The 16,436-nt window shown below is 45.2% G+C and overlaps 1 protein-coding gene across 2 annotated transcripts in view; it reads right to left on the bottom strand.

The window, feature by feature from the left end:
* Window positions 1-16,436, bottom strand: part of ARP4 (actin-related protein 4) — a 65,883-nt gene that overhangs the window by 48,746 nt on the left and 701 nt on the right. The gene's annotated exons all lie outside the window — the stretch shown is intronic.

Below are 16,436 nucleotides of genomic sequence, written 5' to 3'. Positions count from 1 at the left end.
ATACTTTTGTCATTTCATCTACGATAGAAGTGAGCATAATACTCTTAGCATTTGTAGAGCAGTGTTCATTTCTATTGCACTGAATCCGTATGTAGCTCCATCATGACCCCTCTTTCGAACACGTTGAGTTGGGGCATACGTAGGTTGTAACCCAAAGGCCTCAAGGTAAAGCTGCAATACATTCGGTGTCTCTAGCAATTCACTCTATTTGACACATAGAATTTCAACAAATCTAAGATAGTAGAATTAGCCTCTTCTGACTGTCCATTAGTTTGTGGATGAAATGAGAAGGAAAACTCGGGCGTGGTGCCCATGTTTTCAAACAAGCCTCTGCAAAACAAGCTTGTCATACGAGGATCACGATCACTGACAATAGACTGTGGCATACCATTGTACTTCAACACATTGTACATAAACAACCGTGCCATCTGGTTAGATTTTATCTTCTTCCTGAAAGGAATTAAATGGGCCTGCTTACTGAACCTGCAAATAATGGTCCATATACCATCATTCTCTGTTGGCGTTCTTGGCAGATCAAAGATAAAATCCATAGCAATGCTTTTCCATGGTTTATTTGGTATAGGCAGTTGTTGTAACAACCCTGGTGCCTTTTGCCTGTCAAATTTGACCTTTTGGCAAATCACGCATGCTCGCACAAAGGCATCTACATCTCTCCTCAAAGTAGGCCAATAAAAGAATGTGTCGACTGCTTTCACTGTCACATCTATACCATGATTCCCTGCATATGGTGGGACATGGCTTTCTACTATAACTTTATTTCGCAATGGCCTAGTGACACATGATCTGCCATGCATCATCATAAAACCATCCTTGAGGTGGTAGTGCTCATGGCGTTGCCCATCTTGCAACTACTCAAAGGTCCTTGCAAACTCTTCATCAGTAGCATACTATTCCTTCATGTCATCAACCTCATGATGATAAGGAATTGACACAGCTGAAATTTGTGGCTTTTTGGATAACGCATCAGCCACAACATTCTTCTTGCCTTCCACATGCAGAATCTAAAAGTGGAACATAGAGAGAATGTTTGCCCATCGCGTGTGCTTTTTGTATAACTTTGACTGCGTCAAGAAGTATCGCAAGGTCTGATGATCTGTCTAGACAACTAATCCAGCACCTAATAGGTAGTGTTTCAACTAGAAAGCGCATGAATCACAGCTAATAGGTCTTTCTCATAGATTTGTACACTCATGGGGTCCAACCAACCCTCTCAAGGGCCCCCCACACTGTTACCAATTTGGTATTTGCTTTAGATTGCATAAACACATTTTACGCAGATGCAATACCTCAACGCATGTCACAAAGTGATGACGTGGCTACGGACAGCAGAAACCCTAATTTCTGCCAAAAACCCTAAAATTCCTGCAAACCCTAATTTCTACCAAAAACCCTAATTTTTGGAAATCGCGGAGGTGAAACAAAAAAAATGGAATTTTTTAGCAACGCAAATCTCAGCTTTTTGCTATGATTTGGGAGAAAGAGAGAGAAAAAGAGAACTTGCTTTTTACTGACTCTCATTGAGAGAGAGAAACAAAAGAAAGAAAGAAAGAAAGCTTTATTAACGTCTACGAAAGGCCGAACTCGACCTATGAGACAATATCATATACATGTGTTGATGCTCTAGGCATCGGAAAATAAAAAAAAGGGTACAAACTGAAATGAGCTTATACTATGCAAGAGGGTGTGGTAGGGTGGTGCATGTGGTGTACAATGTATAGTGTGGGTCCTCGTGTCGAGGTGTGCTCACGCATCATCAGGCTCAACTAGGGGCTGCAAGGTGATACCACCATGAGATGATAGGGAGGGTATCTAAAAACAAGCAACATATGTAGGGTAGAGAATGTGGTACATCGGTGGTGGCCTGCTCAGGTATCTCTGGAATGCTGGATCTCCTGGTGCTGGTACATGACTCTGCTCTAGATACTGATGGTGTAAGGTTAGTATCCTCGAGATCTCCCTCTGGTGACACCCATGTGTCCTGTATCCTGGGAGCCTCTGTCTCCGACGTGCCCTCTGAGACTCTGCCTGCAGAAGGGTAAGCCCTCTACTCTGTGTAGGTAGTGTGGGGGGGTCTAGTCCTACTCGTCGGAAAAACTGTGTGATGGTAGTCTGTGTCCTGCTATCCTGACTCTGGCGTGGCTGTAACAACTGCTCTCGAACCTCTAAAGCCGCAACCAGGAACTGGCCAAACCTCCTCTGCTCTCGGCCTATCATATGCTGCTGTAATGAGTCTCCAATGCCATATCTCTCTCTCAGCTCTGTATATGCTGGGCATCTCATGACAAAATGCTCCTCACTCTCCACCTCCGTCTGGCAAATCCGGCATGTACGCTCCTCTCGTGGTATGCCTCTGGCTCTGCCACTCTCAATCTCTAGCTGATGTGATGACACTTGTAGCTGGCCAATGTTGACCCGAAGTCGGTGTGGCATGTACTCTTGCATGTATGATGGAATCTCAATGAATCCCTGCTCTGAGAACCTCAGAAAATGCTCATAGTAATATAGCATTTTAGGAGGTAGGGTGTCTGTGGGCCTGCGCCATGTCCTCTGAATATATGTATGCCATATCTCCTGTCTGATGACCCTATTCCGCTTAGAGCGTGAGAGGGTATAGGTCGGGGCCTGGGTGTCATACTAGAGTGGTGGTAGTCTATCAATATCAAAACCGTGCTGAGCTAGCCAATCTCTTGTCTGGGCATACCATGAGCTAGTGTCCCCTGCCTGTGCCATCTCTCTAGATGCAATGAAGGCTCTATGAGAGATCCTATCTGGATCCATATCTTTGAATCTGCGAAGAAGGCAAACAGTCTGAAAGAGTGCCTCTACCAACATCGGTGGTGCAGCCAGCTCAGCTCTAATAATGTTGTGTGGAACTGATGGCTTGCTGCGAATCATCCTGGAGATCATAATAATCTGTGGCCTCTCTATCTGTGTCCATACTGAGTCTGCCAGTCCCGGTCCCCAAATGGCCGAGGCATACATGAGAGAGAGAGAGAGAGAGAATCTGCTTTTGCTTTCAAGCTTTTGGGGCTCTGCTTTTGGGCATCCCTTGTAATCTTTAAATTAGTGGTGAGGGCCTCACTTCTCAGAGCATCTGGACGCAGAGTCTGAGAGTGAAACCACCGCTCTCTTATACTTTGATGATTGATTAATACAAAAAGAAATACCGAGAGGGGCGCCAGTCTTTGGGGCCAATATCTCTAGGCACGGAACTCCGTCGGGCCAGTGCAAATCTATTGTGAACTGTGAATTGTTTGAAGTGGTTATTTGGTGCTGTCGTGATTGATTCTTGACTTGGAGTGTCCAAGTCTGTTACAATGGTATCAGAGCACGGCCGATTTCTCTTCTACGGGAAATCTGATCCCCAAATTTTTTTTCCGCGGCACCTATGGCTTCACGCAAGGATCAGTCGACTCCCTCTGCTTCTGGAGATGCGGGCTGGGATCACAACGAAGATTCAAACAGAGAGTATGGCCCGCCTCGGCCTACTCAGGCGGAGCAAAGAGAGATGAAGCGTCGTCAATTGATCGGCGATGCAACAAAGATGATGCTCAGTTTTGCAAAGGATCCGAAATTGGCAAAATATATGAGCAAGACTTCTTTTCAGGAAGTGCATGCACAGTGTATAACCGGCCTATACAACGTAGAGGGCGGTACTATTTCAATTACCTGTTAACTTTACACAGAGCACTGAGAAGGGAAGAGAACACAGTTGCGTCCAGCGACTAGAATGTCACTGCGCACACGAGACCGACACCCTGTAGGCCCCAAAGACTGGCGCCCCTTTCGGTATTTCTTTAATTTAGAGAGAGGGAATTACAAAAAGAGAGTCCCTAGAAGATAACACCTGCATCCAGCTAGTACGCTCCAAATTCGGCAAAATTTCGGCAACATAACCGTACCGAAATTAATCCGAGTCAGTTTCCAAGCTCAGGACTCTATCCCACTGGCGTTATCCCTCAGTCGGAAGCACAAAACAATAAATTTCAGGTCGCTGTAATTTCTGGTTCAGTCCTGTTTTTGACCTGATTTGGGCACACGACGGTCCCTACACTGTTCCCTGCACCTTGGGCTTGGTGCCCCTTGATTCTGGAAGCATCCCAGGCACAAAACAGTCCCGGGCACAAAACAGAGTAAAAACAGCAAGCAAACATTGCTGAATTTACTGCGCAATCGAGAGGTTATCACCCTCTCGTGGACCTGCTTTGGTGCAGCAGCTAGCTACACCGGTTCCTGTGCAAAGAGGCTCTTGCCTCGGCATGAAAGCATATTTCCCAACAGCTGTACATAGGTCAAATGAGAAGCCCACTAGTGGGGCATAACATACTGTACGTAGGGGAGAAAGAGAGCAGTATGTAGCGTGCGGGGCATCACTCCTGTCACCATATTGTGCATAGAGGGCAAGGAAAGCATTCCATAGCTTCTATACCTGCTACAATCCACCTGAAAGCTGAAAATGGCGCCCCAAATGCTCATAAACAGCTCGCCCCCTTCTCCCAGAGTGGTTGATTTGCTCACAGCGCGACACGTCGCCCAGTTTCCGACTTTGGCAGACTCGGCTAAAAAGATCTCAATCTACACGTCAGTTGACTGAGCCGTAGAGTTAAGAAATGTTCCCCACGACATTCTGGAGCTAATGACGCGAACACATTTTCCGATCAAAAATAGCAATTTCCTAAATTTTAGGAGATGCTTCCATGGCGTCCCTATCGGTCTCCTGACCATCATTGACCATCATTGAAGACTACCATTTGACCAACATCTACAATGTGGGTTAATTTACTAGCCCCTTTCAACTTATAAAGTTGTCAGTGACTTGATGAGTGGCCCAAATTCCAGTTTGGCGCACACGAGCTTCCATACTCATCAGAGTTCAGTGCTAACTAGCCCGACCAGTCCCAGACTGACCAACCCAGACTCCCGATGTGAGAAACCTATTCGGCCATAGCCGTTTCACACTGGCCATGCAATGTCCACTTGCACCTTTTCAAGGGTTCCGGAAAAAACAAGTAAAAATAAATAAAAATATCTAATACTTATTTACGAAAGGCAACAAGAAAAATACACCTCCTGGTGACACAGTGAAAGCAAACCACTACACCACCCCCAAAATCTGCTTTCAAGAGACCTTCTAATCCCAAACAATATTCAGAGAAGGAACTAGAAGAGGTGGTTGATGCACGGATTGCTCAGCTTTTTGACGCACAGAAGAAAGCCAAAAAGCACAGCAAAAAGCAGAAGAAAAGCACTGACTTTCCAGGTTATTTGGGTCGTCAGTCAACTTTTGATAAGGCAAAGAAACAGAAGAAGCGTGTTCGATTTGAAGGAGTACCCAGTTCTTCTTCTTCTTCTGATGACAATTCTTCTAGCTCTTTAGATTTGAGCGAAGAAGACAGAACATGTAAAAAGCGAAGCAAGAAGCAACGCTTCGGAAAGGGCAAGAGAAAGACAAAGAAGGCTAAATCTCGCCCAGAGACTGACAGTTCTACTGAGGACTCATCTACAGACAGCTCAAATTCTGATGACGGAAACTTTTATGCGAACAAGAAGAATTTTTACAAAGCCAACCAGTATGACTTTCTCGAAGATAAAAGCAAGAAAGTCCGAGAGTTTAAGGAAGGTGGCCACTCGATCAAGTTTGATACTTCTTCAAGATACTCAGATGCTTCAAAGGCTTTGTCTTTTATACAACAGTTTGACATCGCTTTCGCGGGAGGATGCTATTCAGAGCACTCCAAGATTCGGAGAGCTACCTCTTACTTTAAGGGGAATGCTCGTACTTGGTGGTCCACTCTTCTTTTAAACAAGACTGCGCCAATTAAATGGCTGAAATTTAAGAAGCTTTTTATTTCTTTTTGGTTGACGCAAGAATATGAACGAGATATACGAGCTGCTTGGAACCATCTTCAGATGACCAAGAAAGATACAATCAATGCTTATTGTGAAAGATTCTAGAGCTCTTTTCTACCCGCCTCTTCATTCAAGAAGAACTCGTTCGGAGAACAGATTGAGCGGTTTACCTTGGGTCTACCTACAGAGATCCGAGATCACTGCTTGGAACAGAAGTCAGCTTCTATTCAAGAGTTGATGAGTCATGCGAAGCGGGGCTTTGCCATTCACTCTGGCAATCTGACCTACCCCACAGATGAGGCCATGACACAACGAGCCGAACAGACTTCTGGGAATGAAAGTAGAAGGAAAAAGAGCAACCCAGAGAAGAAGGATGCATGACCCAAGCTTGGATGCACGACCCAAGCTTACTCCTCAGGAGAAAGCTCACTTCATCAGGGAGGGGAAGTGCTTTGGATGCGGGGAACATGGATATATCTCCGCGAAGTGCCCTAAACAGGAACCGAAAGAACAGAATGATAAGAACGACCACAGGCATGAGAGTTCGAGAGCAGCTGAGGAACGTGGCAGAAAAGGCAGATAGAAAAGCAGAACTAGTACCACATGGCGTGGGACTTGCATGGAATCAAATGAATGAAAGTACAAACTTTGCCGCTTTTTGGGGCAAAGTGAAGGATCAAGAAGCTCTTTTGAAGGAGCCAAGGCCAACTTCTTTTCACTTGGAATTGGCGGCTCGATTTGGAATTACACCCGACAGACTAACGCCAAAGGCGGAGGTAGTTCGATTGGCACCCGGATGGGATGTTGCCATTACACCGAGCATTGGCAAACTTTGTTTGCAATGACAGGGGTGTTCAGGGCACACGAGTGACGTTCTACTCGGAATCCCTTGGTACCACCAGAACTGCGTCGTGGTTGACTACCGGACCGAGAAAGCGACTTTGACAAATGAAGGGCGCAGAGATTGTACTTGATGAACTTCAATTTCTTTACTCATTCTTTTGGGAGAGAACTGAACGATGGATAAAGGTTGAATTTGTTTTGACCTGAACAAAAGAACGCCAAGATTTTTCTCCACACTCGTGCCGATTGCTTTTTAGAGGGCCTGAAGATCAGACCATTGACATGATACCTGGAAGCATGTCACCAAACCGGCCACCTTATCGTGTGAGCCGAGTACAGATTGACAAGATTATGAACCCAGTGAAAGACCTCTTGGAAAAGGGTCTTGTCCAGCATAGTACTTCACCGTATTGCTCTCCACTGTTGTTGGATTTGAAGAAAGACGTATCTTGGAGAATGTATATCGATTATAGCGCTCTCAACGAAATCACCATCAAGAACAGATTTTCGATTCCTAGGATCGATGATATACTCGACAGGTTACAGGGATCCTCGTGCTTTAGCAGGATTGACTTGAAGAGTGGATATCATCAGATCCGAATAGCGCCGGGAAATGTCTACAAGACAGCCTTTCGGACGACTATTGGGTTATTTGAGTTTTTGGTGTGCCTTTTGGCTTAACCAATGCTCCTGCGACATTGGACCGGATGATGGGCAAGATTTTTCAAGAGTACAGGCTATTTGTTGGCACTTTCTTTGATGATATCGTTGTTTTCTCCAAGAATGAAGCAGACCACAGAGATCATATGCTTCAGAGATACATTCTTTTGGGGACACTTTGTCTCAGCAACAGGAGTGCAAATGGATCCGGCCAAGATAGAGACTATGTCACAAGGCGGGCACCACGTGCCAATAGAAAAGAACAGACTGAACAAACTCTTAGCACTTCAATAACAACTGAACTAAGAGAGAGAGAGAGAGAGAGAGAGAGAGAGACGACACGCGACACGGAGTGGTGGAATTCCACCCCAGAGAGTATTGGCCCCAAACCTTGGCGCCCCTTTCGGTATTTCTTTATATTGCATCATCAAAGTACAAGCCGGTACTCCAAACTCTGCACCTTCTCCAGGAAGCATGCCAGAGAATGAGCCCTAGCCTCATATTTAAAGGCCCTTGGCCTAAAAAGCAGTTTACATGAAAAGCTTTCAAAATCAAAAGCTTCTGATCCAAAAAGCAATTTAAAAAAAAGCTTTCAAACTCAAAAGCTTCTGGTCCAAAAAACAATCCCCAAAGCTACAAGCGTAAATCACGGAAATCCGTACAACCTGCCACGTCATCATGCCAGTGCAATTTTCGGAAATCAGCCACGCTGTTGTAGTTTTAGGGTTAGGGTTTGTAGGTTTTAGGGTTAGGGATTTCAGAATTAGGGTTTCAGCAGTTAGGTTTCTGGAATTAGGGTTTCAGCAGTTAGGGTTTCCAGAATTAGGGTTTCAGCAATTAGGGTTTCTGGCAGAAATTAGGGTTAGGGTTTTTTCTGCACTCGGGCAACCACGTCATCACTTTGTGACACTTCTTCTGTTGCTTGTTCTTCTTAGGGTTTAGGCCCCTCGGCCGGCATCTGTAAGTTGGCTCCATTCTTTAGGCTTTGACACGTCAGCAGTTTGTTACATCTCCCCTTCTTGAAAGAGAGTAATCGTCCACGATTACAGCATACCTGCAAAACAACTCAAGTTAGCTCAAAAATTTCCGAGGGTCATTCCGAGGAACAATCAGTTTGCTCTTTTTATTAAGGAGTTAGCTTCTCCTTTCTGCTCTTTTGATCAAGGAGTTAGCTGCTCCTATCGGCTGTTTTGATCAAGGAGTTAGCTTCTCCTTTCGTCCGGATCGGAACTCTTGATATTCCGACGTAGTAAAATTAGCCATCACACTCAGACAGTACTAATCTTCCTCGAGTGTCTTGATGCACTAAAATTACATACCCAGGTAATCTCATCCAATTAGGACTATTCAGTGGTTGGCACATCACAATGCAACACAAATGCTCACATATGCATGTTACAAGACATAGAAACATAAAGCCGCCGATGAACACTCCTCCCGCATAACCTAACAAGGTCCGGGCTGGGAGATATTCAACGACTCCCTCATCACTCCTCCCGCATAACCTAAAAAGGTCCGGGCCGGGAGATATAGAGGCCTTTTACAACCAAACGCCCCCCAGACCGCAGCCTGCGTCGTTTGGAGGTGCTGAGAATAACCACTGCTCAGACTTCTTAATACTCCTCCCGCATAACCATCCAGGTCCGGGTCAGGAGTCACAACAACAATTATTTTACAAGCATACAACCAAACGCTCCCCAAGCATCGGCCTGCGTCGTTCCGAGGTTCAAACAATACCAAAACAGTATTTCTCACTTCTCCACCCGGGAGAAATCACCAATCATTAAAACCAGTATCAAACCAGAGTCAAACAATTCAAATCGGCACCAAAACAAGTTCAAAACAGATACCATCCATTTCAAACAAATTCCAAACAGGATCACCAAACAAAATCAAACAAAACTCAAACTTAAAAAGCAATCTCGACATAGTCGAGCTCGAAAAGTCGACTGACTTTCCAACTTGAAACCTGCACCATAAATTAGGGTTAGGTTTCTTCCATAAGGTCGTAGCCAAGCACAGCATGGTCCATCAGCTCTTGGACAAACAGTGTTTCTTTGGCGGCGATGGTAGTCCCAAGAGATAGCAATCACACTAAACCTCCAAGGTCATCTGCTCGTGAAGAGACATCTACTGGGAGATGTCGAGAAACTTCAAGTTATAATCTGCTAGGGTTTCCATGGCAAGCATTTCAGGATACCCCACTCTGCCAGAAGTTGCACTCCGAAGGAAGATGTCAGAAACCATATAACTTCGGGAAAAAAAAAAAAAAAATCCTTGAAAGCTTGCCAAGTAGTTGCAGTATGTTGCTTGGTAGCTGTAGACATCAACATCTGCATGGCACTGCTTCTGAGAAAAACAGTGACTTGAAACAAATCTGGATCTTTGCAAGTGATCTTAATTGGCTTATGCCCTGTAAGACATGAGCGGTGAAGACAGGAGCGCGCCCAATGTGCGATGAAGTAAGGGTGGGAGTGGCTAATAAGTCCGGGTTGGAAGGCGAAGATACCTCGAATCAAATTCCAATAGCTCTGTCTGCTCTTTTGTAGGACCGGTATGCTTTTAGAAAAGCACACGCCTGATGCTCTGATACCATTGTCATAAGGCGGGCACCACGTGCCAATAGAAAAGAACAGACTGAACAAACTCTTGGCACTTCAATAACAACTGAACTGAGAGAGAGAGAGAGAGAGAGAGAGAGACGACACACGACACGGAGTGGCGGAATTCCACCCCAGAGAGTATTGGCCCCAAACCTTAGCGCCCCTCTCGGTATTTCTTTATATTGCATCATCAAAGTACAAGCCAGTACTCCAAACTCTGCACCTTCTCCAGGAAGCATGCCAGAGAATGAGCCCTAGCCTCATATTTAAAGGCCCTTGGCCTAAAAAGCAGTTTACATGAAAAGCTTTCAAAATCAAAAGCTTCTGATCCAAAAAGCAATTAAAAAAAAAGCTTTCAAACTCAAAAGCTTCTGGTCCAAAAAACAATCCCAAAAGCTGCAAGCGTAAATCACGGAAATCCGTACAACCTGACACGTCATCATGGCAGCGCAATTTTCGAAATCAGCCACGCTGTTGCAGTTTTAGTGTTAGGGTTTCCAAAATTAGGGTTTGCATGTTTTAGGGTTAGGGTTTTCAGAATTAGGGTTTCAGCAGTTAGGGTTTCTGGAATTAGGGTTTCAGCAGTTAGGGTTTCCAAAATTAGGGTTTCAGCAATTAGGGCTTTTGGCAGAAATTAGGGTTAGGGTTTTTTCTGCACTCGGGCAACCACGTCATCACTTTGTGACACTTCTTTTGTTGCTTGTTCTTCTTAGAGTTTAGGCCCCTCGGCCGGCATCTGTAAGTTGGCTCCATTCTTTAGGCTTTGACACGTCAGCAGTTTGTTACACACTATCTGTGATTGGCCCGATTTGAAGAATGTCCATGAAGTTGGAAGCTTCTTGGGACTGTGTTCGTACTACAGACGGTTCATTCGAAAGTTTGCAGAGGTTGCTTCCCCTTTGCATATCTTGATACAGAAAGGAGTCCCTTTCTCGTGGGGATCCATAGAAGTGACTGCCTTTCAGACATTGAAAGAGAAATTGACTACAGGACGAGATTTGACTTTGTCGGACTTGCAGAAGTCCTTTGAAGTATTTTGTGATGCTTATGGTCGTAGTCTGGGTGCGGTCTTGATGCAAGAAGGCCATGTCATTGCTTACGAGAGCCGATTGTTCTCTAGGCCAGAGATGACAACACAGATTTATGAGAAAGAGCTTTTGGTGGTTATCCATGCTCTTACTCAGTGGCGGCATTACCTACTCGGAGCGGATTTTACTGTCTTTACAGACCACCAGAGTTTGCGCTACTTGCCACAGAAGCAGCTTTCGGAAAAGCAGATGCGGTGGGTGAACATCTTGTCACAGTTTCACTTCCAGATTGTCCATGAGCAGGGACAGAAGAAAGTGGTGGCAGATGCTTTGTCTCGGAAGCCGTTGGATCTGGCTATTTCCGCGATACATCATAGGAACTTCGAGGATATGTTCGATCAGTATGCCATAGATACAGATTTTGCAGATATTTTCACACGGATACGGGATGGGGAGACAATAGCTGGATACTCCCTTCGAGAAGGCTACTTGATGAAAAAGACTATGTTGTGCGTTACACAACCGTTGAAGGAAAAGGTTATGATTGAATGCCATTGTCCACCTTTTACGAGTCACTGCGGCATTGCTACCACCATGAAGGGGGTAGAGAGATACTTTTTGGCCGAGACTCAAAAAGGATGTGGAAGAGTTTGTGCGCAGTTGCTTAGTATGCCAGAAGGTCAATTTTGACAGGCATAAGGCACAAGGATTGTTAAAGCCTTTACCCATACCCACCCGCCCCTGGAAAAGTATTGAAATGGATTTCATTTTTGATCTCCCGAGAACACAGAAAGATCACGATGATTTTTCGATTACATAGCACGTCTGAGACGATTGTCTCCGACAGAGACCCCAGATTTATGAGTTTGTTTTGAAAGGCAATTTGGGAGAACATTGGCACGCAGATACAGTTCTCGTCATCGTTCCACTTGCAGACTGACGGGCAATTTGAGATTGCCAATTCAGTGATTTTAGATTTATTGAAGTCTTGTATCTAGGATCAGAAGACTCAATGGAAAAAGAACTTACCTTTGGTGGAATTTGCCTACAATAACACGATACACTCTGAAACCGGCCTGTTCAATCCAAAAAGGGCGGTAGACTTTACTTCAAACCTTGATTTAGCTTTCACCCATTATTAGTCGTCTATTTTACCTGTACTTTCAAGACACAACAAAGGGGAGAGGGATACAGGCTGCTAGATTGCACCTGTATGAGTAGACCGACACCAGATTGGCCCCTAACTTAGGCGCCCCTTTCGGTATTTCTTTATTGTTCAAAAGAGGGAATAAACGTTGTGGTTCCCTACAAGCTGCCCCGCACAAACTCAGCTGAATTTCCACTGTTCCAGCCCGATTTCGACAGCATAACTGTACTAGAACCCTTCACAGTCAGTATTCCCACGCATTGACTGAGTTTCCCGACGCATACGGGCACTTTGCAAAACCTGGCGAGAATCTGCAGCACGCTGAATTCTCTGTTTTCAGCCCTGAAAATGCGCCAGATCACCTGTACAGCGGTCCCCTTGCGTCCCCGAACCTCCTAGGGGGTATTAGGGTCCGTTTAGGGCCAAAACCCTAAACCTGCAAAAATACACAGCAGGCTGTAATTCACTGTTTCGGGCTCCGTTTCGCGTGCCGGTCGCATCCGTAGCAAGTCCTCGAGCTCCCGCACCTGTAGGGCTACTTGCCCTTTGAATCGGACGAGATTTCTGGCGTGAAACCTCTCCGAATTCACCTGTACCTGCGGGGGGATTAGCCGCTAGCTAATCCAGTACCTGTACAAGAGGCTCTTGCCTCGGCAATCGCGCATGAACCCACACAACTGTACATTGGTCAAATGAAGAGCCCACTAGAGGGGCATAACATACTGCCAAAGGGGAGAGAGAGGGCAGTGCGTAGCGTGCAAGGCATCACTCCTGGCACCGCACTGTGCATAAGAGGGAAAGCAAGCACTCCATAGCTCTTAACCTGTGACAAATCTGAAAATGAGGCTCTCCCCTCTTCAAATTCAGCGCCACTTCTTGTTGCATGAGGCAAGTGCACCAGAATGTGCCACTTGGCACATTTACAAGCATTTTCCCGTTTCGGGGTTGCCGCCTAAAAATATCCCAACCGGTTGCCCAGTTGACTTCACGGCAGAGTAAGAAAATGTTCCCTTTGTCATTCCGGAGGTAATGACGTCAACACATTTTCAGGTCCCAAAATAGCAGTTCCCTAAATTTTAGGAGATGCTGCCATTGTATCTTTCTAGGTCATCTGACCCTCTTTGTACACTGTGGCCACATCCAAAACTGAAATGTAGCCTCTGTAGCAAAGGATTCCACTTTGGCTAGTCAATGACCCCACTTGGCTAACCATAGTCCTTGTCCAACCTTAGTGCTCTCTTGCCCTCAGGCCTGGACTCCCTCTAGACAGTTCCACACTAGCTATGCAATGCAGGGCAGTTAGATTTCCCGAGGGGTGTTTCCAAAAAGTGAAAGTAAATAGATAATAAGAAAGAAATCAACAAAAAAGATAGATAGTAGTCACACGCTGGTAACACACTCTTCGACGGGGAAGACGCCATGTGAGATTGTTGAAAGTGCTGCGAAGGTTCCATCCTTCCTAAGCACGAAAGATTAGATATTTGAAGCGGATGAATATTCGCGAGATTTGGATACGGCTTTTGCCAAGGTTCACGAGACTTTGCAGGAGTCTCAAGAATGACAGAAAAAAGGCAGCGGATCGCCATCGTCACGACTTGAAATTGAAGGAGGATGATTGGGTGCTCTTACGTTTTGAGAAGGCACGCCTACGAAAGAAAAAGGGAAAGGAGAGGCTTTTTCCAAAGCTTAGTATGCGATACTACGAACCTTTCCAGATCACTGACAAGATAAATGATGTCTCCTTCCGATTGAAACTGCCAGATACTTGGAGGATTCACAATGCATTGCATGTGAGTCTCTTGAAACCTATTAAGGGTGATGTGCCTAATGATGGGGAGCCTGATGAGCAACCCGAAGTGGAAGAAAACGAGGAGATCCTTGTTCCTGAACAGATTTTGGCACATAACGATACGAAGAAAGGTAAAGTCCGAAGGCGGTTCTTGGTTAAGTTCAAGAACTTTCCTACATTTGATGCGAAGTGGATGGAGGAGGAGGACCTAGCAGATACTCCTCGGATTGTGAAACTTTACCTCGATGTTTTGGTTTAACATAGTCTACTCCAAACGGAACCCAGAATTCAGCTTGGCCAGAGATCTGGTGCAGTGGGATGCACAAGAGGGGAGTCACTCCGCTCCCTTGTCAACAAATGCCTCGATTTTGATACTAAAGTCACTGATATCTCTTTGAGCTTCAGGGATACTGATAGCTGACAGTATTCTGTTGGATGACTTTATGAAATGGAATTCCTGATAATGATACTGATTTGTTTCTTCACTTCTTTTGAGTGCAGGAACTGATAGACAAAATGACTGCAGCATTTTGGTCTACTTGATCTCGAATAGACATGGTTGCAATAGGGGTTAGTCAATCGGACATCGACGAGGTCCCGATTGGACCTAGATGTGATTGCTAGCTACATTGCCGATAAATCATGCTCTAAGATCCGAATGAATGTTGAATGTCATGTGATGTCTTGTGATGTCCTATGATGTCGTGTGATGTGACTATAGATTTTGTACATATGCTAGATGTGTGTTGAATGTTCCTAGTACGTAGGTGCTAACAGTCAGTGTCTGCTAAGACGGTTTATGGCTTGTCGGTTTTGCAGGCGTAATTGCGGTCGATTACAATGCTTTCAAGAGGGGGGTATGTCACAAAGTGTTGACATGGCTACGGACAGCAGAAACCCTAATTTCTGCCAAAAACCCTAAAATTCCTGCAAACCCTAATTTCTGTCAAAAACACTAATTTCCGGAAATCACGAAGGTGAAAAAAAAAAAAAGACACAAATCTCAGCTTTTTGCTATGATTTGGGAGAAAGAGAGAAAAAGAGAACTTGCTTTTTACTGACTCTCATTGAGAGAGAGAGAGAGAGAATCTGCTTTTGCTTTCAAGCTTTTGGGGCTCTGCTTTTGGGCATCCCTTGTAATCTTTAAATTAGTGGTGAGGACCTCACTTCTCAGAGCATCTGGACGCAAAGTCTGAGAGTGAAACCCTAACCGCTCTCTTGTACTTTGATGATTGATTAATACAAAAAGAAATACCGAAAGGAAGGGGGCGACAGTCTTTGGGGCCAATATCTCTAGGCACGGAACTCCGTCGGGCCAGTGCAAATCTATTGTGAACTGTGAATTGTTTGAAGTGGTTATTTGGTGCTGTCGCGATTGATTTTGACTTGGCATGTCCAAGTCTGTTACAACGCACGATTCGACTCAACTTTAGAATGATTACCACCCCAGAAACTCTTCAAGATGAAGCATCTCCGAGGCTGATTTAATGCACAGATGATCCAGCTTGATGGGGATGTTGATGGCCATAGAGGGCTAGGTTTAAGGCTGATTTTCACACTTGATGTGAGAGGATTGAAGGGCTGAATGTTTGCTGCAAAAACGCATATCTGGAATGTAAAAATGCAGCAGATCGTGACGTCAAAGCAATTCTAAATACGCTGCAGCAGATGAGGCAAATGACGGGCAGCAGGAGCTTGACTCCTTGGCAAAGATGGGTGCCAGATGGAGGGGGCAATGGGTTGCCAGAAATACCAAGAGCAAACTGCAGGGAATGCGGGTGATCTGGCTGAGAAAAATACCAAGAAAGGCAGGGCGATCTCTTCACAAAAACGCTTGAAGAGGGCTCTAGTTGGGTGCTTGGATTATGAGGACGAGGGGGTGAGGATGGGTGGCTTTTCATAGGAGTAACGTGACCAAAAAGATTACAAGTTAGGGGGCAGCCTTTTGAGTGCACGTGCACATAAGTGAGTCTCTAGCACTATTTCAACCATATCTCACTAACCAGTGATGGCTCTGGAGTCTGGATGTCGATGCAGCATGTCTTATATGTGTGACAAAGGCTTCATCCAGAGGCTAGGATGCATGGATATATAGGTGCTAGACCATGCACAAGTGGCAATTGTAACGCTTAAAGAGTATCATCACATATAGTAGAGATTGCCGTCTGGATGTATTTCCAACAAAGAGAAGATTTGCAAGCGGAGGTAGAGAGTAAGGAGCACTATGTATCCAGATGCAGAGCTTACGATAGGATGTGGAGACATCATCCTACTTTGTTCTCGGCACAGACTACACTCCCAGCACTATGGAGTAAAGACATCAGAACCAATCAAGTGGCTTCCTATTTGAGATACATAGCCTCTAGCAAAAGACAATAGTCAGAGCTTACACATTTCTTTTACATAACTATTATTGCACCTCACCCCCAGAGAGAGGGTCACACTACCACAGGCACACAATGTTCAGTCTTATAGGGCAACCACAAGCATGAGGA

This window comes from Adiantum capillus-veneris, chromosome 19, assembly GCF_014529385.1.
Source record: "Adiantum capillus-veneris isolate H3 chromosome 19, ASM1452938v2, whole genome shotgun sequence".
Classification (NCBI taxonomy): domain Eukaryota; kingdom Viridiplantae; phylum Streptophyta; class Polypodiopsida; order Polypodiales; family Pteridaceae; genus Adiantum; species Adiantum capillus-veneris.
Note: the sequence above shows the minus strand (reverse complement) of the source record. Positions and strands in the feature narration are given on the sequence as shown.